The sequence below is a fragment of the Mirounga angustirostris genome, unplaced genomic scaffold (genome assembly GCF_029215605.1).
Source record: "Mirounga angustirostris isolate CCGP_5_RB_7025 unplaced genomic scaffold, mMirAng1.0.hap1 SCAF_2, whole genome shotgun sequence".
Lineage (NCBI taxonomy): Eukaryota > Metazoa > Chordata > Mammalia > Carnivora > Phocidae > Mirounga > Mirounga angustirostris.
In genome coordinates, this window is record NW_026991710.1 from 97,302,284 (window position 1) to 97,323,317 (window position 21,034).

At 36.7% G+C, this 21,034-nt stretch overlaps 1 long non-coding RNA gene across 2 annotated transcripts in view; it reads right to left on the bottom strand.

Annotated features, from left to right (window-relative positions):
- Positions 1-21,034, bottom strand: part of LOC123848297 (uncharacterized) — an 844,895-nt gene that overhangs the window by 325,610 nt on the left and 498,251 nt on the right. The gene's annotated exons all lie outside the window — the stretch shown is intronic.

A 21,034-nucleotide genomic window follows, 5' to 3' on the forward strand; every position in this document is an offset into this window, starting at 1 on the left:
AAGGCTATTTAAGGACAGTTAAGAATCATGCATGCTAACTGCTGAGTGATTAATAAAAAAATAAATTTGAAGTAGTTGATGACATCACAAATGAATTGGCTGAAAGGACAAATGTATTTCCTGACACTGATTATTTTCATATATTATTAACTTTGTACACATAGAGGTGTTTGCAACTTAAGTATCTTTACATTTCTGTTCCTTCCATTTTTTAAAATTCCCTTTTAACAAGTATCATATGATCTCACTGATATGAGAAATTCTTAATCTCAGGAAACAAACTGAGGGTTGCTGGAGTGGTGGGGGGTGGGAGGGATGGGGTGGCTGGGTGATAGACATTGGGGAGGGTATGTGCTATGGTGAGCGCTGTGAATTGTGTAAGACTGTTGAATCACAGACCTGTACCCCCGAAACAAATAATACATTATATGTTTAAAAAAAAAAAAAAAAGAAGATAGTAGGAAGGGAAAAATGAAGGGTGGGGAATCGGAGGGGTAGATGAACCATGAGAGACTATGGACTCTGAAAAACAAACTGAGGGTTCTAGAAGAGAGGGGGTGAGGTGTGGTTTAGCCCGGTGATGTGCATTAAGGAGGGCACGTATTGAATGGAGCACTGGGTGTTATACGCAAACGATGAATCGTGGAACACTACATGAAAAACTAATGATGTCATGTATGGTGATTAACATAACATAATAAAATAAAATTTAAAAAAAATTCCCTTTTAACTATAATGCTCATTTGGTTTATGTTCATGAATTTTTCGTTTTATTTCCAGCTCCAGGTGATTTGTCCAAAGGCAAATTTCAAAACTTTAACCATCATTTGTATAACACCTTCTGTTTTCTAAAGTTATTATTTTTTATAATTAATTTGTATTCTGTCAATGCTGTCTACTTCATTTATTTTAATCATGTTTTTGTCTTTTCCCATTGCATATGTATTTTACTCTAAAGCAAGGTTTCCAGGAACATTTTAAGCATAATTTTTACCCTTTTCTGTTATTATTGCTACAATTTCAAACAATTTCTGCTTTCAAGATTGAAGCTGTGGAAGGAAGGATGTGCAACCTCAATGAACATTCAGTGACATGCTTAGAGAAGAAAATTGAACCAAAATGCTAAGAAACATGTACAAATTTTCTAAATCCTCCCAGAGTTCACAAAAAAAATTACTTCTCCCCCCCAACTTTTGATAAAATGAAAAAATACTTAAAGCTGCATAAAAATTACAAAAACATCTCCATGATGCACAAAATTACAAATAATTTGAAGCCAATGACTAGAAATATTCATTTTTGACCAATTTGTCATTTTGAGCAATTTGTCATTATGATCTATTTGTCAATCAGCCAGTTTATTTTCAACCAATTCACCGTAGTTTAATAAAATTGTTCTGTAGTTTCTGGGTATTACCACTGAAATTTAAAGACCCTTTGGAGAGAAATCGTGTTCACAGTAAATGTTCATAAAATCTGCCAAGGGAAGTACATTTTTTCTTTGACCCTTAGTTTTTATTCTTGCCAGGGTATTCAATAACTATATATGCAATATATTCCGATTTGGTAAGTGCATTTAATTTTGACCAAATTTAATGTGAAGGTGTGGCATACAAGGATCTTAAATGTACCAACGTTGCAAGACTTAAAAATTGAATATCTCAAAGATATATCAAGGAGTAAAAACAACAAGTTACAGAAAAATATGATTAGCATGTTTCTACATTTGCACAAAATAAAACAAAAGTCTGCATTTTTGACAAACCACTAAACAAATGGGATTATGGTGAAAGGAATTATAGGTAGGAATTCTCATTTTTATTTGGTAGCCTTTTGTGTTATTTAGAATACTTATAAACATTTAGTACTTTGATAATTTAAAGATTACATGGTTTGGGTAACTAGGCAGCAATCCGGCTAATCATACAGAAAGGTCTTGGCATAAGTCTAGAGGAAAGCATCAGAGTCTAGGATAAGAACTGCAAAGTGGCAGATCTAGGCACAAGCTTGACATTCAGAGGACTGTACATGATAGGATAGAGACCCCATAGAAACATAATTAGTGTCCTTGATTTCCTAGAGCCCAGGGAAGGATAGATTGGTCAGCTGAGTCTCTCCTGCCACTGGGATAGAAAACAGTACGCTTCCTAGGTTCTGTCAAAGCAAAAATTGTACCAAAGCTAAACAAGGAAGGAAAACTTTATTCAAGACCATTGCAGGGGCAGCTGGGTCAGTCAGTTAAGCCTCTGACTTTTGATTTTGGCTCAGGTCATGATCTCAGAGTCCTGAGATCAAGCCCTGCATCCAGCTCCATGCTGAGTGTCCAGGAAGATTCTCTCTTCCTTTCCCCCTCCAACTCCATGCACTCTCTCTAAACAACAAAAAAGAAAAGACTATTGCAAGGAGTGAGAGACTAAAGTCAACTCTGCCAAAAGAAAAGTCAGGAGGGCGACTTAAGTGCTGAAGGGTGCTAGTGGAAAAGTACTGGAGAGTGTTGGGGGTAGATTCATCAATGGGATGCATCAAGCACATTGAGTTATTCCCCAATTTTCTCTCTGTGATTCAGCCGTCTGTTTACTAATTGGTGCCCATTGAGTTTAGGCTCCTACACTCCAACAAAAATATAGAGACTCTGTCTTCCTTAATGATTGCATTTCACATCAACCCTGGGTTGAAAAAAAATGGCAAGAAGCTTTTAAAAAGGGGCAGAGAAAGGATTTACAATTATAAGTTTTTTAAGGAAATTCTTTAAGAAAAAGGTGATGAGGGGTTTCTGGTTAAGAAGAAGCCTATATAAAGTTCAGTCATTAAGGAGAACATTGAGGGCATCTTGGTCATTTCTTTAAATTTATATCCCACAAGGTCAAGGTTTCTTTGTCTTTCACCACCTAAAGGATCCTGAAAAAAATGCTACAATAACCAGATATGAACTAAAATGAGTTCATAAATAAAAAAATAACATGTTATGTAAGGGAGTCTAGTAGTCAGAGAGACAAGGTGAGCCAGATTTCAGAACACAAAAATCAAAGATACAGAATTGCTTGAAGAGTTAGTTGTACAAATATCTGAAAACTACATAATAAAGCACTTAAGAAGATTCAGTGCATCACACAAAAAATAAGACACAGTCAAAAACCAAGTTTATCCTTAGCAAACTAAAGGAATCAAGAAATGATTTAAGGAAAGTATGTTACTCTTAAGACTTGTTTTATTGGTCTGAAAGATTAAGTTCCAAAAAATATCTTACAGTACAAATACATAGAGATAGAAATTGTATGGGAGAAGATAAGAAACAGGAGATGTAATATAATAGGTCCAAGTGGTGTTGGGGGGGGTGAAAATATGAAAGAGTGGCAATAATTAAACAAATAGTAACAGTAAAAATTCCTAAGGAAAAAAAAATGTGAGCTTGCAAACCAGAAAGAATCATCTATTTTTCAGGTGGATGATGAAAAATTACATATACCTCTTAGCATGGTAAAATTCTGAATCTAAAAGATAAAAAAAAAATTCTTTCAAACTCTCTGACAGAAAAAGATAACTACAAAGGAAGAAAAGAAAAAAAAGCAGATGCCATACATCAATACTATTCACCATACTGGAATTTAGAGTATTATATATGCTTGCCAAGGAATCAGAAAGCTATCAAAAGCATCTGAAAGAAAATACTATCCATCAAATATCTAATATATGAAATGATGTTCAATTTCACAAATAATCAGAAAACAGAGTAAAGGTTAAGATTATGAAGGAAAAGAAGTCATAGAACCCAAAAGCGATTGTATTAAGAGTAATCAATACACTGATTTTTTCAGAAATCTGCAGAAAATGAGAGGGAGTAACATAAGGTTTGTAGATGACTGCAACAAGAAAAGGTTATCAGGTAGCATAAGGTTCATAGAGGGGCGTTTAGGCAGCAGTGAGCGAAAAATGCGTAGAAGGAAGATTGGGAGACAATTTCTAAGTCTCTTTCCATTCTGCCTGTCTCACAAGCACACTGCCTTTGCTCCGACCTATCTTTCCAAGGATGTTTGTACAGCAAACAGCTCTGGGAGATTGAGATAACAAAGGGCAGATTTGTTTACTGGCCATTGCAATAAAAATGCTGTCTCTCTATGACAAAAATCAGGCAGTCTTATTACCTTTTTGAAAGATCTGCATTCCCTAAGCTCAGGGTTCCTCTCCTGTAATGCATCCCCATGTGTGTGTGTCACCTGACCTACCCTGTGTCACCCTGAAGGAACTGGGTTTCAGGGAACTGGGACAAGAAAAAGGATGATACGCTGGCCACTGCTATTGTTGTAATAAACTGTCTTTGTCTTTGGGAAGGAAGCAAAGGAGAACAAAAAGAAGGGAAGGGAAGGGAAGGGAAGGAAGGGAAGGGAAGGGAAGGGAAGGGAAGGGAAGGGAAGGAAGGGAAGGGAAGGGAAGGGAAGGGAAGGGAAGGGAAGGAAGGGAAGGGAAGGGAAGGAAGGGAAGGGAAGGGAAGGGAAGGGAAGGGAAGGGAAGGGAAGGGAAGGGAAGGGAAGGGAAGGAAAGGAAAGGGAAAGGAGAGGAAAGGAAAGGAAAGGAAAGGAAAGGAAAGGAAAGGAAAGGAAAGGAAAGGAAAGGAAAGGAAAGGAAAGGAAAGGACCTATCCAAATAAAAGAAACTAACCTGAGACTTGGAGACAATGAAGGACAGAAAGAAAAATAATGACATATGAACATAAATACATATAACCACAGACAGAATATGTGTGTCTCTATATACTGTCATATTTTAACGGGTTGATAATCTACTGGGAACACAAAATATGAAACCTGGAACAAAAAAGGACATACTATGAGGAATCCTCATCACTACTCTTTATCTCCTAAAACCTAAGAGTTGGCACAGGGGATAGTGGAGGTTCAGTGCTAAATCCTCCCTCAGATAGTGAAGAAGGAAGAAGGAGAAAAAAGGAATGATTGTATTTTGAAGGTCTCAACTGTGGGGTGGATTCTGGCACTGTGGAGAGGAAACAGTGCTTCTCTGCGGGGGAAAAATGTTGGCATCTTGTTTCTCAATAATAGTCATACATGACCAAAAAGAACTAGGAAAGGGGAAGTAAGTAGGAATATAAGGGAGAGGCACAGAACAGCCTCCACATGCTGGGGCATGGTGGGACTGGGGTAAGGAATTGCTAGCATCTCCATTAAATAAGAAAAAAGAAGGAGGAGGAGGAGGAAACATCCTTGTTTTGTACATGAAGGCCTCCTGGAGGGCATTGAAAACCAAGAGACAGCCTTAGCTGGGGTGGACTGAAAAGAAACGGGGGCTAGCTGACAGGGCAATATGCTTCTTTACAGAATTGCAGCAGACAAATACACAGCTATGGAGGTAAAGAGGGCTTCGAAGACTCAGAAAAGCATGACAAGTAGGGGCCAAATAATTACTTCTGAATACATGGGAAAGTTTTCTCCTTCAAAGTTAAAGCTTCTCCACTTTTCCAGCTTGGAACAAAGAAGGCTGCCATGCCACTCTTTCATCTTGGTTTCAAACACTCATATGAGACCTTGAGACCTCTGAAGCCTCCAGGGTTGGGGGTGAGTGAGAAGTGGTAAGAGGGCAGGACAAAGTCTTTTGGGATTACTATCTGACATTGATTTCCCTAGATTTGAAAATATGTCATGCTTGGGGCACCTGGATGGCTCAGTTGTTAAGCGTCTGCCTTCGGCTTAGGTCATGATCCCAGGGTCCTGGGATCAAGGCCTGCATCGGGCTCCATGCTTCACGGGAAGCCTGCTTCTCCCTCTCCCACTCCCCCTGCTTGTGTTCCCTCTTTCACTGTGTCTCTCTCTGTCAAATAAATAAATAAAATCTTAAAAAAAAAAAGAAAGAAAATATGTCATACTAAAATCTTTTCCAGTTTAAACATTTCTGACCATTACCCCTTATCTTTCTGGTTCACTTCACCTAATTCTTGGACTCTGAAAATTCCCCATCCTGACTGGGACTCACAACCATTGATCCCACCATCTTTTTAATGCATAATTAGTATCTCCAGCTTTCATCCTGTAGTATTTACAGGCATACCCTGAAAAGTATCTTTCAGTTTAATGTTTTCTCAGTAGAAAACATCTTGTTTTCAATATACAAACTTAATAGGTATATCTCTCAGTAATCCAATTTCAGCTCGTATTTTTAATAGGCACTTAGTAAATATACATATATATTCACTTCTGTTCCCCGAAACCCAATATAACATTTTAAACAACAAAAAAGTGGAGATGACTCTTAAGATACATTCTCAATATAACTGACAGAACATCAGAATAATAGTAGATATATTGAAGATCAGTTTGCATATGAATGGTTTGTAAACTAAATGCATTTTTACATGCAAAGCAATTATTAGTTGTTGGCGAGTAATAATTTTAAGATTTTTCATCTAAACAAGATGATTTTTTATTTATATACAGACATTTTACCAAGTTTAGTTACATTTAAGGAAATTGGTTGGGGTTTTAGGAATTTTGTACAAAGTAAGATATAGGTTCTTGATTAGCTTTTTTGCAAAAAACATCTGATTTTCAGGGGTGCTTGGGTGGCTCAGTTGGTTAAGCGACTGCCTTTGGCTCAGGTCACGATCCTAGAGTCCCAGGATTGAGTCCTGCGTCAGGCTCCCTCTTTAGCAGGGAGACTGCTTCTCCCTCGGACCCTCCCCCCTCTCATGCTCTCTCTCTCTCTTTCATTCTCTCTCTCCAATAAATAAAATCTTTTAATTAAAAAAATCTGATTTTCAGTAATGGATTACTAACTAATTGGGAATCCTCACATTTTCTCACCATCTGGCACATGATGCCTAAGTTAATACCACATATATTAGTTTTATATTATGGTAGCCCCTTTAAGTTTCAAATGCCTGTGTTAGAGAAGTCCTAGTTGCTATAACAAACATGCATCAAGATTTCAGTGACAAAATATAAATGTTACTGAACTTGCTGTTACAACTGCAGCCCCCAGCTTCTGGTGGTTAAGAGCCATGCCTGGCTTCCATTGCTTTATGTCCTCATCAGTCCCTTTGCCATGCTCTGTGACCACCTTTCCTCATATAAGCCCTAGCTTGCCGATGAGAGCTACCGCTGAATGTCTCAGTGTTGCTAACGCACCTCCCTCAGGCAGCACATTCCTGATGAACATGACTGATAGGCCCTCTGGCCCCTCTCATAAATATACAACTCTTCTGGTGGGGCTTGTAGCTTCACATAATATGCACATTCCAACACGCCTATCTTACTGGGCTCTTTAATCCCTTCCCCACAATCTGCCATGATAATTGAGGCATTTCAACCTCACTCCGCGTGGGCCACTGCTTTCCCTACACTTCTCAGAGCCACCATAGCCATGAGTTTGCCTACTCCTACTGACTCCTTGCCAGAGAGCTAATGTCCCAAAAGAGCTTATGCAAGTAAATTAGCCTTTGTTCATCCAATCCTATGCCAATGCCATGAGTCCTCCAGTGAAATCTCCAAGAAACTTCAGAAGTCACTAAGTGCCCTTTAGTGGCTACCCCCAAAATTCCAGCAAGAAGCTGTGGAATGCTATATTTGACAGCCTGAAGGAATCACCAAAGCCAGGGGACCAAAGAGATGTTATCGTCAGATATCAGGGGATCTGTAAGTCATAAAGAGCCTGAGTGGTGCCTGTTCAACAAAGAGCAATGGCTCACCTTTCCGGGAGCAATTGTCTTGAGACAATTGTCTCTGTCTCAGAGCAGACTAAGCGGTGCCCCAGCTGCAAAGTGTCCAGGTCTGAGGCAGTGAGAACGGTCTAACTCGGAGCCTAGTAGTAATGAGCCATGACCAAGCTGCAGAAATGGCTTTGTGTGAACGGGGGTCCCCTGCCAACAACTTAAGAAAATGTCAGTTCCCCCGTACTCAGATTTTATTCAGAAGGGAGGAAGAGGAACCAGGACCCCAGGAGGCTAGAAAGGCAGATGTGATAGGGAGTTAAACTTTAAATTCATTGACTAAATTGCCCCAAAGGCACTCATTTAGACTGAGAAAAAACATTCTAAATTAGAATTTAATGACATATTTAATCCTTATTATTGTTTATCCCCCATTAGGGAAATGGGGGTTTGTGTGCAAGATGATATCCTTGTTGAAAATAAAGAAACTTGAGATCTCTGTTACTTTCATGTCTGTTCATATTCTTATTGCCCTAAATAGCTTTTTTCATAAAGTATTCTATGTTAATCTATAAGAGGAGGCTGTTAAATAGGAAAAATGAACCTATTATACTTAAGTCTCCAATATACATTCCAGCCTTCTTTCATGGATAAAAACATATAGCTTGGGGAATTGACACCAGATCCAGGAATGATCTCTAATTAGCAAAGCCAGTCATGTTACCCATTTCCCTTGCCAGTAACTGGTTAAGGAACCTAGATTGATCTTTGTAAGGTTTTTCCCTAGCAATAGGCAAACGACTTATGCTAAATCAGAACATAGGGAAAAAACTATTCTGTGGATACAGAAGAGGAGACTTGTACATAAGGAAATAAGCAGCTCTTTGAATTATGGTAGCCATATTCTAGGCACAGGGTAAGAAATCCATATTGTACAATGTAGACTGGAGAGATGGAAGAATCTGAGTCCTTAATGTTGCAATTGAGCTGCAGAATCTAACAAACTTGAGGCCCACACAACTTCTAAACTTTTGCAATTTCCTTATTGTTTTACGCCAGTTTGTGGCAGGAACTTTGTTATTTGGAACCAGAAGCAACCCAGTTGTTACACACCAACATGGAAAGTCAGTTTATTATGTTCACACAACTGGCAGTCCCTTTTGAGTTCAGTATTCTCTCAAATACTTGTATTGCTATTCGGTCAGTACCAAAGCTTTCATAGGCATTAACAGGGGCTACTCCTAAAATAGCTACAGCAATAACCACAGTAGTAGTCAGCTAGCCTCTTGGGTCAGAGATGCCACGTTGTGTAGTCCTGTTATAAAGATCAGTGAATTGTTCTCCATGTTGAACTCATTTTTATGAAAGAAAAATGTATTTCTTAAATTGAGAGATGGAGTATTTTCCAGGAAAGAAGAGTATTCTCTACTGACTAACAATAATCTCCAAATGCTAAGAGAACAAATTTTTTAAAAGCAAAGGATTATCATATAATGACATTACCCTTGTAATTTTCATTCACACTACTGTTAAAGCTGCAACAAAAGTACGACCTCTGTAAACACAAGTGTGTGGAGCTCATTTCTAATATATAAAACTGGGTGGAAATTACTCGGCAAGGCATTCCACAAATAATTTTAGAAAAAAAAAAAATCTATGGAAATCCAATCGACCAAAATATTTTGAAGAGAGAGAGGAAGGAAGGACCCAGAAGGGTTTTGCTTGTTTTACTGTATTAGTAGAGGAATTAACTATATACATGTTTGCTGAAATCCTCTTTTATCTTAAAGCAGTCTCTCTTTTGATCATTAGAATAGGGTATTTTAAATATAAATCTGAGATAAATGTAGGAAACTGCTGCTAATGTTTTGTTCACTACATCTTGTAGCTAATTTATTACAACATGTGTAAAATGACATATCGGGTGGGAAATTCAAAATGCCAGAGATTCTAAAGGAGTCCACTACTGAACTCTAGATGTGGATCTCCAAACTCTAGATGCAGAACCACTATTAACGCCAAAGAAGGCTTATATTCAGATAAGTCCACTGATGCTAGACTTTAAAAAAAAAAAAAAAAGCTTTTATTTACAATATTTGCCTTTAAAATATATCTGCATAGGCAAAGCTAATCTTAATTTGAAATTCTAAAATTGTGACCTGAACCTCTAAGAGCTCCTTTTGCCACTTAAATGTTTCATTCAGGATTTACTCCAGAAGATCTTTAGAGGTCGTCGATATTTTCTTAAAGTTATTTAGGTATTGAAAATAGTATTAAAATGATTAGTGTCTAATAAGATGAAAACTATATAAAAAAGAAAAGATATGCTCCATGTTCAGTTGAAAAAAGTATAGCACGGACACATGAGATAAACAAGATCCTTCATATTCCCTAATATGACATCACTCTTAGCATAAGTTTTTCATTTATTTTAACTTATAAAATAAATTAGTTGTTCTAAATGGATCTCTGAATAGTTCCTTAGAGCTATAAGATTATATTATTCTAAGAACATATCAATAAAATGCAGAAAGCATATTAACAGGGAGTAAAAAATGATCAAATCTAAGTGGGTTCACTGAGAGAAGTTGAAGCCCTTTAGGGTGAAGTATTGGTTCTTCTGTCATGTCCCCATCAATAGAATAGAATCTATACCCTAAGTCTTAATCTGTATTTTGAATGAATATTATTAGATATTTGCCATTATCTTCTTTTTAAAAGGAAACTATAATACCATAGCTTATTGTCCTATATTATATCTCAAAGTGTGTTTTCTTGGCCATCAAATGCTCTGACATTTTTCCCTTGACTTACTATTTCTAACAACTCAAAAATAAATTCTACTTTAAATTAACTATTTTAATTAGCAAAGAACCTTAGAACCTTTTTTAATTTGGGCAAGCCACTTCCTGAATCTGAACCTCAATTCTTCATCAATTGAGGGAGTGGGGATGTTGGATAAGGTTGCTTCCACAGTCTCTGCCAAGACTGAAACTTGATTCTAAAGGCCAATTAAGAAATACCTACGACATAGTGTTTTCTGGTGGAGTCTGGAGCCTCAGGGAAAATGGAAAATTTCCCTGCAAATTACTACATGCAACTGTCAGAGAAAACCTCAGAAATTAATTTTTTTACAAATAAAAATTTTAATATTTTAAAAAGTAGCTATTTTCCAACACAACAGAGTTTTGCTTGTATTGCCTGAATAATTTGAAATTATATAACCTACTAAAAATAACTATCGTCATTCATTTGAAAATAAAATTCCAAAAAATTACTCAGTAAAAGTGATATTCCCCAAATACCCAGGATTCCCTTTTTGAGAATCCATACTTTAGTAAAAACTAATTATGAGTTCCTGTTTATGAGAAACATGGTTTTTTGCCACATAACAGTATAAAAATGTGAAATTCACATACACCAGGCATATTCCATAGGGGTACTTGATATATGTTCTCTTACTGAAACATTGTATAAAAGTAGAAAGCTCCACAAAGCATTTAATGATGTTCTAAATACCTTCTTAAAGTTCTGCTTATAATTATCCCATTTGAGTGGTAATGGAAGGAGAGCAGATAGCCCAGTGGGAATATCTTCCAGAATATGATTTATGATGTCCTCCAGAATATGATTTATGATATCCTCCCCTTGAAAAACAAGTCATGGCCATACTTTGTGCATTGTTAGCTATAGAATGTGGTGTTTTAAAGTAAATGAATCAGAGATAATTTGTACTGATAAATGAGACTTGACTACAGAATATTTTAATTCATTTTCTTGTCCAGAGATAAGATAAAGCAGCTCAGTCTATGGTAATTAAACCTATATTTCCCTGGATAGATCTTAAGAGTAAGTTGGATCATAGAGGTAAAGGACTAATAAAAGTTAAGCACCTTTTGAGTAACCTTTGGGAGAAAAGTAGCAATCAGCAACAGGTCCTGCTCTGATGGTGGGGGACGGAGTGCTGTGGTGCATGCCCCTATTTGTTGAGATGATACATACTTTCAGAACCAACATAATGGTTATGCCTGCCCCATAAAGCAAGCAAAGTATTGGAAAGTCACGTTTCAGGAAGAGGCATCAGCATCATATCCACTTAGAAAAATATTTGTACCAAGAGAAAACAAAATCCACCCTATCTTGAGAAAACTGATAGAATGGGGTTTTGGTATAAACATCCTTTATTTCCTATCTATCTTGTTTGGTGTTCTCTGAGCTTCTTAGATCTGTGGGCTTATATCTTTCATTAATTTTGGAAAGTTCTCAGCCATTATTGCTTCAAATATTTCTTCTGGTTTGTTCTCTTTTTTCTCCTGGTATTCCAATTATGTGTATACTGCACCTTGTGACATTGTTCCATAGTTTTTGTGTATGGTGTTCAGCTTGTTTTTATTTTTTTTTTCTCTTTGTGTTTCAGTTTGGTTAAGTTTCTATTGAGCTATTTTCAAGTTTACTGTTTCCCCAGCTGTGTGGAGTCTACTGATAAACGTGTCAAAGGCATTCATTTATGTTACCATGTTTTTTATTTCTAGCATTTCTTTTTGGTTCTTATAGTTTTCATCTTTCTGCTGACATTACCCATCTGGTCTTGCATGTTACCTGATTTTTCCATTAGAGTTCTTTACATATTAATCATAGCTTTCTAAAATTCCTTGTCTGGGGGTGCCTGGGTGGCTCAGTCATTAAGCATCTGCCTTAGGCTCAGGTCATGATCCCAGGGTCCTGGGATCGAGCCCCACATTGGGCTCCCTCCTCACTGGGAAGCCTGCTTCTCCCTCTCCCACTTTCCCTGCTTGTGTTCCCTCTCTCGCTGTGTCTCTCTCTGTCAAAAAAATAAATAAAGTCTTTAAAATAAATAAATAAAATAAAATTCCTTGTCTGATAATCCCAACACCTTGTCATACCTGAGTGTATTTCTGAAGCTTGGTTTGTGTCCTCAAAATGTATTTTTCCTTGTTTTTTACCATACCTTGGAATTTTTTGTTGAAAACTCTACTTGTATCAGGTAATAGGTAATCAGGTAAATGGGATTTTAGTGTAAGTATGGCTAGAAGCTGAGCTATAGCTAAGGTTTGTTTTAATTACAGGTACCAGAAACCCCAAATTCTTTTAGTGTTCTTGTTTTTGTCTTCTGGTTTGGATTTGTAAGTTTCTCCTTACATAGCTCCTCAGAGAAAGCCTGTAATCCATTTAGTATACTAGAGGCTTTGGGGTGTGATGATGTGGCATGGGGAAGAAGGAACATTCTATAATGTTCTGTTTAAGGCTCAGTCTTTTAGGGAGCTAGTATCTTGAGAGTGTGCTCTTCACAAGTATTTCTGTTCCTCCTGCAACTGCATAACTTGTTTTTCCCTTGCCTCTTATGCTTTTCCTTGGCTGCAGTGTTCCCGATCCACTTCCTGGAAGCCCTCTTCCCTGTTAACTTTAATTTTTTGTTTTGTTTTGTTTTGATTCTTTTTTGTTGTTTTTGTTTTCTTCTTTTTTTCTCCTTTCATAAGACAGGAAGGTTGAATCTGAGGTAAAATTACCTTCCCCAAGTTGTGATAAAGTATCAGAATTGCCCTCTGGCAAGTTCATGCCCTTTGGTTAGGTTTTGTAGGGAGAAAAGTCTGAGCAAGTTTCAAGATGGCTATTGTTCTCCTCCCCCAGCCAAGGCCAAGAGCAAATTTTTCTCAGATTCTCACTGGGAGAAACTAGTGGGGTGCCTGGAGTGAAAGCCCAAGTAAGTGTGGACCCACCTATGACTGTAGCTCCCAGGAATTATGCTAGCCCACCCTCAGCCTCAGCAATTCACTGAAATAACCATTCAATTTTTCCTAAAAACTATTATAGGCTTCTGCTCCAGGGAAACAAATCTCAGGAGCTATATTCTGCTTTGTGTGACTGCCTCTCTAGAGTTTGAGGTGGTCATTTGTTCAAAGATCAGTTCTCTGTAAGTCCAAGAAAAGTTGTTGGTTTTCAGTATGCCTTGTTTTTTCTTGCTGTAAGGACAGGAGTAATAATTTCTGAGTCCTTCAAATGTTAGAGCAGAACTAGAAGTCTCACATCCTTCATTTTTGTTTGTGCCCCTACATCTATCTTCTGCTTGTCTAAGAGTCTTTGTAAGTGTTCAATTTGATCAAACTATGAGGATGAGTTAGGGATTATTTGGAAAGTTCTATCTTCAACTCCCCTAGTTAATTCAGTGAGGCACACTGGTGAGATGGGTAAGTGCAAAGTACTGATTCATGACGTCCTAGAGTTCTACAGAGGAACCTACAGAGTTTTAGTGTGATTGTCATAAATTGACCCTAACGAGCATTCTGTTGATCATGACCTTAGTGTTATCAGGACTTTGAAAGTAGTTCTGTGGTCTTTGGATCTAAGTTCTTCAATCAGGGATAGTGATATCAGTCAGGAAAAAATAGACAAATGCTCTGATTCGTAGCAGGTGAGAGGGATGAGATTCGGAGACAGGTTATTTGTGATAGCTGATCTCACCAGAATTAGATTCAGAAGAGAGCTGGTGCTCAGACACAGGCTACGGTTGCCAATCGTATCCCAGTGAAAAAGAAAGACTCTCTCTAATTTGATTTTTTTTTTTTTCTTTTCCTCAAAAGATTATTGCCATAGATTTTTGATAGTTTATTTTTTGTCACATAATATGTTACATAAGTTTTGCTGTTAGAGTATTTTAAAATGAAAATTGTTTCTAACAATATAACTTAGATGAGCCTTTTATACATATTTACTATATATAGGACATGTCTAAATTGCATTTAAAATTATTCATTACTCTGGAAAATCAAAATCTTTTCACTACTTACCAGGAATTTGCAAGACCCATGAAACTGATCATTGTAACTCAAAATTGCTATAAGATCTAAAAGCAACTGCAAATATTTTTGTTTAAAAATGTGTTGCTTCTATTTTAATTTTCATTATATAAATTTTGCATTCAAATTTTTGAAATTGGATCATCAGTTTATACTGTACAAGCTAAATCTATTAAGCAAGTATTTATAATTAGATAGAAAACCCCACTCTTGGGGCGCCTGGGTGGCTCAGTCGGTTAAGCGACTGCCTTCGGCTCAGGTCATGATCCTGGAGTCCCAGGATCGAGTCCCGCATCAGGCTCCCTGCTCAGCAGGGAGCCTGCTTCTCCCTCTGACCCTCCCCCTCTCATGTGCTCTCTGTCTCTCTCATTCTCTCTGTCTCAAATAAATAAATAAAATCTTAAAAAAAAAAAAAAAAAGAAAAAGAAAACCCCACTCTTTTCCCAAACTACAAAACAGAGGATTGCTTATAAACAATTCTTGGCTTAGTAACAATTAGTGATGCCTGCAGCATCCAATGCCTGAATCCACAGAAAACACTTTATATCTTTTAAATCATTTACAATATTTTAGTCTAATAAATAAGCTGCTTGAGTAAAACTCTTTACATTTATAATAACATTGAAAAGAATTGAGATTCTAACCACCAGTGTGTTTTAACCTTGCCCTGAAAAAAAATTAACATGGATCCTATTCTTGTTCAATTCTTGGCTTTTAGCATCAGTTGTGGTCCTTTCACAAATAAACTTTTAACTCCCTACCACCTGTCCACTAGAAAGTGAATTCATACCATTAACAGATTAATCACCAGCTACTAAACAGATGGAAACAATTTTTAGTTACTCTCAATTTGATCAGATTTATAATATCAACTTAACTGTGGAAAAACCTCTGTCTTATTTATTCTTCACGTGGATCATTTTAGTCCTTTTTTTGGTAAAAGATACATAGTTCTGGCAAATTTCCTTTTGTTTTAACAAGCTCTTCATGTTCTATTAAGTTTTTCATTGATCCAAACGTATACTCATTCCCATAAAACTAAAATCTTTGAGTAGTAATCTAAAGGATGGTTAAGTAATCTAAAGTTGAATTAAAAGAATTTTCTGCAAGAAAGTAGTTTTTCTCTAACTGCTTAGTGGACAATTTGCCTAGTTTAATCATTTAGAGTCATTAAATACAATGTAGTAAAATAAGTATCTCTGTTATCTCTGCTTTTCAATTCTGTGATAAAAACGCTGCATCAGAGACTTTTGTTTATAACACTCAGATTACAACTATTTAAGATAGCATTCTATGCAGGACCTCAATATATAATGGGGAAAAAAACTATTAGAATTTATCCAATTACAGTTAATCCTCACCATTTGCAAATTCTGCATTTGTGAATTGTGAATTGTGAATTCACCTCCTTGCTAAAATTTATTCATAATCCCCAAATCAGTACTCAAAGTGCTTTTAGGTTATTCATGGCCATGCACAAAGCAATGAAATTTTGAGTCACCAGCTGTAGGCATTCCTGAGGTCAAACAAAGTAATGCTCTACCTAAGTTGCTTTAGTGCTCATACTATAAACAAAATTTTTTGACGGCCTTTGGAGCCAGGTTTTTTTCATGTTTTTGAGGGTTTTGTTGGTGATTTCGCTATTTAAAATGGTCCCCAAGTGTAGTGCTGAGGCTCTGTCTAGTGTTTCCAAGCTCAAGAAGGCTGTGATGTGCCTTAGGGACAAAATGCATTCAATAAGCTTCATTCAAGGCATGTGTTACAGTATTATTGCCTGCAAGTTCACTGTTAAAGAATTAATAATATATATTAAGTGTCTTTAAACAGAAATACACACAAAACAAGGTTGTGTATTGATCAGTTGTGAGCAGAGGCTCGCAGGAACCTAACTCTGTATTTCTGCTAGGAGCAATGATTCAATATTCATTAATTCAGTGTTCACAGTGTTGTGTGAAGCTTAACTACTGCAAATAATGAGAACCTACCATATCTATTTTCAGATAACTGGCATCATCCCCAAGTATACTGTAACCTTTTCAACGTCGGGGACTATAGTGATGTCAATGCAAGCTAAGTGGAACAAATGTTAATTCAAATAGGCAAACTACTCACGACATAGGTTATATGTATCATGGGCAACTCTGCATTTTTCTTGGGTTATTTATTTGACAGGGACTATTTATTTACAGAAATTATTACAGAGCCAGATTTATCTTCTTCAAAGTTTTCTATAATAAATATTTTACAAAGTTCATTGTGAATCTATTTGCAAAGAATTCAGCTCTTTAACCAGCATTATTTCCTCACCTATATACTTTTGCATAATAACTTTTCTAGGAACCATGATATAAACTCTGAAAGCTGCACCAGGACAGAGAAAGCCTTGAAGCACAGGTAGGAAAGATGCTGAGAGATTTACTTTCTCCAACATTTTCAGAAGTCATGTTCCTAACAACCACTCAGGTCAGAGAAGACAGTAAAATCTGTTATGACCTTACCATATGAAGGAGCAAGCACCACTTCCTCCCACTCTCAATGAAACTTCAAGTTCTCTTTGATTCAGGTCATACAGTCCTTTCAGAATCATGTGAAAATGTTTTGTCTTGATTTTTTAACTGCTGAAGCAAAAGCTACATTTCAGATTCTCAGGTTTTTGCAAACATGAGATCATTTTAGCACAATAAACTTTTTCAGACATTTTTTAGTATATAAGTAAATTAACAGTTTTTGTTTTCAGTCCAAGAAAAAAAATAGTATCAATTTTAGGTACATCTGAAACAATAGCAAAACTTACAAGATTTTAGACAATTTCTTAAAGCAATACAAATCCCCCCTGCTGCCCAAAGCTGAAGACAGACAGTTTCCTAACAACCTTGAAATATTCTACCATAAATATTTATTGATACTTTAAGAGTAGTCATATTATACTAGTCGTAGATTTTAAACAAGTCTGCAAATGTACTTTTACTTGAACTCAGCTGGTAGTCTTAAGAGATATAATCAATGGAACTGTACTATAATTGAATTGCAAAGAATGAAAGAAATAAACTGAATAACAAAATTTGATCAGAAAGAGCTCTTTCTAAGGGAAAACTTTTTAGAGTATATTGGAAAATTAAGCTTCTGGAAGGCCTTGATTATTTTTTAATCACATTAGCAATCTGGAAACCCTATGTCTAAATGCGGAAAATGCCTTGGGCTTCCCCAGGAAAAGATTATATTGATTTCTGCATCGGGTCCTGAACAGATGGATGAGGGTCATAGTACATTATGCCAGAAATCAATGCCATTTGACTCTATCACTCTCCAAGCAATAAATACTCTGTTGTAACCGATGCTGTTATTTTAGTGTCTTTTATAAATTCTAAACACAATGCCAACCTATTAAATACTCTATGTTCTACTCCCAAAATAAAGTAATTGAAGGAGGTAATTACAATTTAAAAGGGGGGGGCAGGCTGCCAGCATCAATATAGAAATTATAAAAATTCTTTGTTCATACCAGAAATTCCAGTTCAAAATTGCTATCGTAAAAGCTCATAAGAAAATCTCTGGACAATGACATCAGGAAATGTTCCAGACAAAATCTTATGTAATGTGCAATCCATCTGGTGCTTGCCTGAAAGCAAACTTCAGAGAGAACCAGAATAGAGTCCAGCTGCTTTCTCAAGTGGCACCCAAAGGATCTTCTACATCCTCTACTGTTACATCTATGCTGGAGTAAATCTTTTTTTCAGGCATGATTTCTGTTAGCAAAAGTCATAGGTCTTTTATTTATGGTACTAAATTTATTTCTCCATATGAGACTGGTAGGTTTTAGCCTCTATTCTTGCAGAACTTAATAATCACCATCCTTGTTAATAACCATGCTTAGGAAAGAAGTATTCTCTTAGCAAAAAGAGTTCCTCCAGGCATTTTTGTTTTATTTTTTGAAAACTTTAATTTTGTTTTGTGCCTCTTTTGAAATGATGGAATTCATGATTGAGAGCTAGTTGGGACTTTCTATTTCCCTTCTCTTGCTCCCCCATCTTTGAAATAAAGGAAGAATGGCATGCCTGGGTCTTGGCATATATTTTGTCTCCTTTTAATACCTCTTAAATTCCGGAAAATGCATCACATGCCAAAAAACAAACTAGGACAGAAAATACTTTGAATGACATATAGATAGAAAGGGACTGGAGGAATTATTGTTACCCACATTTCATACATTTTACTTCATATTGTTACCAGATTTTCGTCCCCTTAGTGCCCGCAGTTCTTGGTCACACCACTTCAAAGAATGAAGAGGTAGACTAGATGAAGAGTGGTGGGCAACAAAGCAAAGTTTACTGCACAAGAGTATAAAGCTCCCGGAGAGGGAGGGGGGCCCAAGTGGGTTGCCCCTGGAGTTTCTAAGTTCAGGGGTTTTTATGAGCCCTTTTGTGGAACTATCTTAAGCAAGCAGGGTGTGCTGAGCCATGCCAATCAGGGCTTTGGTCACATATCCCTCTCCCTAATAGGTTAATGTCTCTGTGCAGATATTTGACATCTGGGGGCTTATGTCTTAACTGCCCCTTGCCCATGATAGTGACAAATGCTTTGTGGTTAATTGTCTTACTTTAGACATTTTGCAGAAGTCATTTCTGCAAGGGCTGCAAAGCAGAATGTCAGTGCGGTCCTGTCTAAGCTGCAGAACAAGATGTCAGTGCTGTTTTATTTTAGCTGTCCTGACTCCATATTTTCCTGTTAGGGACCCTGGTCCTGATTAGCTAACTGTCCATCTAACTCCTAACAATATAATTATGAGTTTTAACATCTAGGTACCTAGGAAGTTTAGATCTAAAAGCCTGTTCAAATAACCATAAAGCTAAAAATGGAAACAAATAAACACAATATATGAGCTTCTGCCAATCACTGATTTGCAAACATGGAATGCATATAAATTATTGAAACTGTGCTTACTATGAAAAATATGCTTTGGTTTATAATAAAAGTGGTAGCTAATGTGTATAGGACACTTATGAAGCAGGCATTTTCTAAGCGCTTTACATAAATAATGTCAAAGTAATTATTCAAGCTAGTACCATAATTACCCCTGGTCTCCAGATGTTACATTTGGGATACAAAGGGGTCAAGTAATTTGTTAAATTTACTACAACCAGTATGTGGTTAGAAATGGGATCCATTTTTGGACATAGGTGCTTTGAAAAGTGAACAGCTAAATAGATATAAATTCCACCCTCCATGTTTAAAATTTCAATCTCAAAAATGATTCAAGTTTATATGAATAAATTCATAAAATTAGAGATAATCTTTCATAATTCTCCTCAGATGATGAAATCCCTTGAATAATTTCTACGACTCCTTTGAATTGTTATAAATTCCATTGCTATTTATTTTGATGAGGTTCATCTTTCTAAATTCCTATGCAGCATATCTCCTCTTACTTTTCCAGACTTTTACAGAAGAATCCCACATCGGTTTGACACTACTTGATCTTCAGTTTTCTTACCTGAGATGTGTTAAATAGACAGAGCACTTCAGCCTCTCTTTTGTAGCTCTTGAAATCACTAGACAACTGGGATGATAGACGGCACTTATGTACCCAAGAAGAAAATGTCAAGCTACTCCTTCATTGTCAAACTGTCAGAAATTGTTGAAGTTGAATCTAGAAGCTCAGCTTATGGTAAATGCGCTCGTTACAATATTCCTTTCCCACCCCTGGTCTCAAGACCACACTTTGGGCTTGCCACACTGCGCTCTACCCCACCGGTGTCCTCAGCAGCCACAGCACAGAGAGGTTGAACATGCGGTGTTAAGAGTACAAAGAGACTGGGGAAAGGTTATACCGTCTCTCTAAAAGGAAGGAGCAAGCTGAAAGAGCAATACCTAATCCATTTTCATTAGAAGGAAGAGAGTGCTTATAGGAACTTCACTGGATACACGGTTTGGAAAAAAAATAAATAAAAATTCATACTTAACCTTAGTCAGTCTCTCTTCATAAGCACAGTGCCATTGTGCATTAAACAGTTCCATTTTCTACCCTGGTTTTTGTATTGGTGGGAACATTCTCATTCTGTTACTCTTTGTTATTGTACAGTGATAAAATAGGCCCTATTTGTGAAGAAACAGTGACAGTGGCATATTTGATAGAAATGCAGTGACTCAAAGTCTCAAATTTATTGTCCAATAGAGACAAATTATTACTTAGGTAGTAATAGTAACAGCAGGATTAATATGGGTAGTTGTTGTTTTAAAAGTTGGTCTCTGAACCAAAACATTCCATGAATCAGATTTGCATTTAGTTTTAGTCAGTTTTTTTCTTTAATTTAGGAAAATACGTGACCAGATATATCAGGGAGAGATTGTTAGGTTCTCTCCTGATAGAGACGCTCGCCTCAGCGTGCTGCGTGCGCTAAAATAAGTGCTCATAGTATTACTAACAGAGTAAGTTGAACTCCTGACATGAGATGGGTATGCTTCATGAAATGGGGAAGTTTGATTAGTTTGTAATAAGACATTATAGTGTGTTTCTCCAGAATTTCTTTTTTTATTATTATTATGTTATGTTAGTCACCATACATTA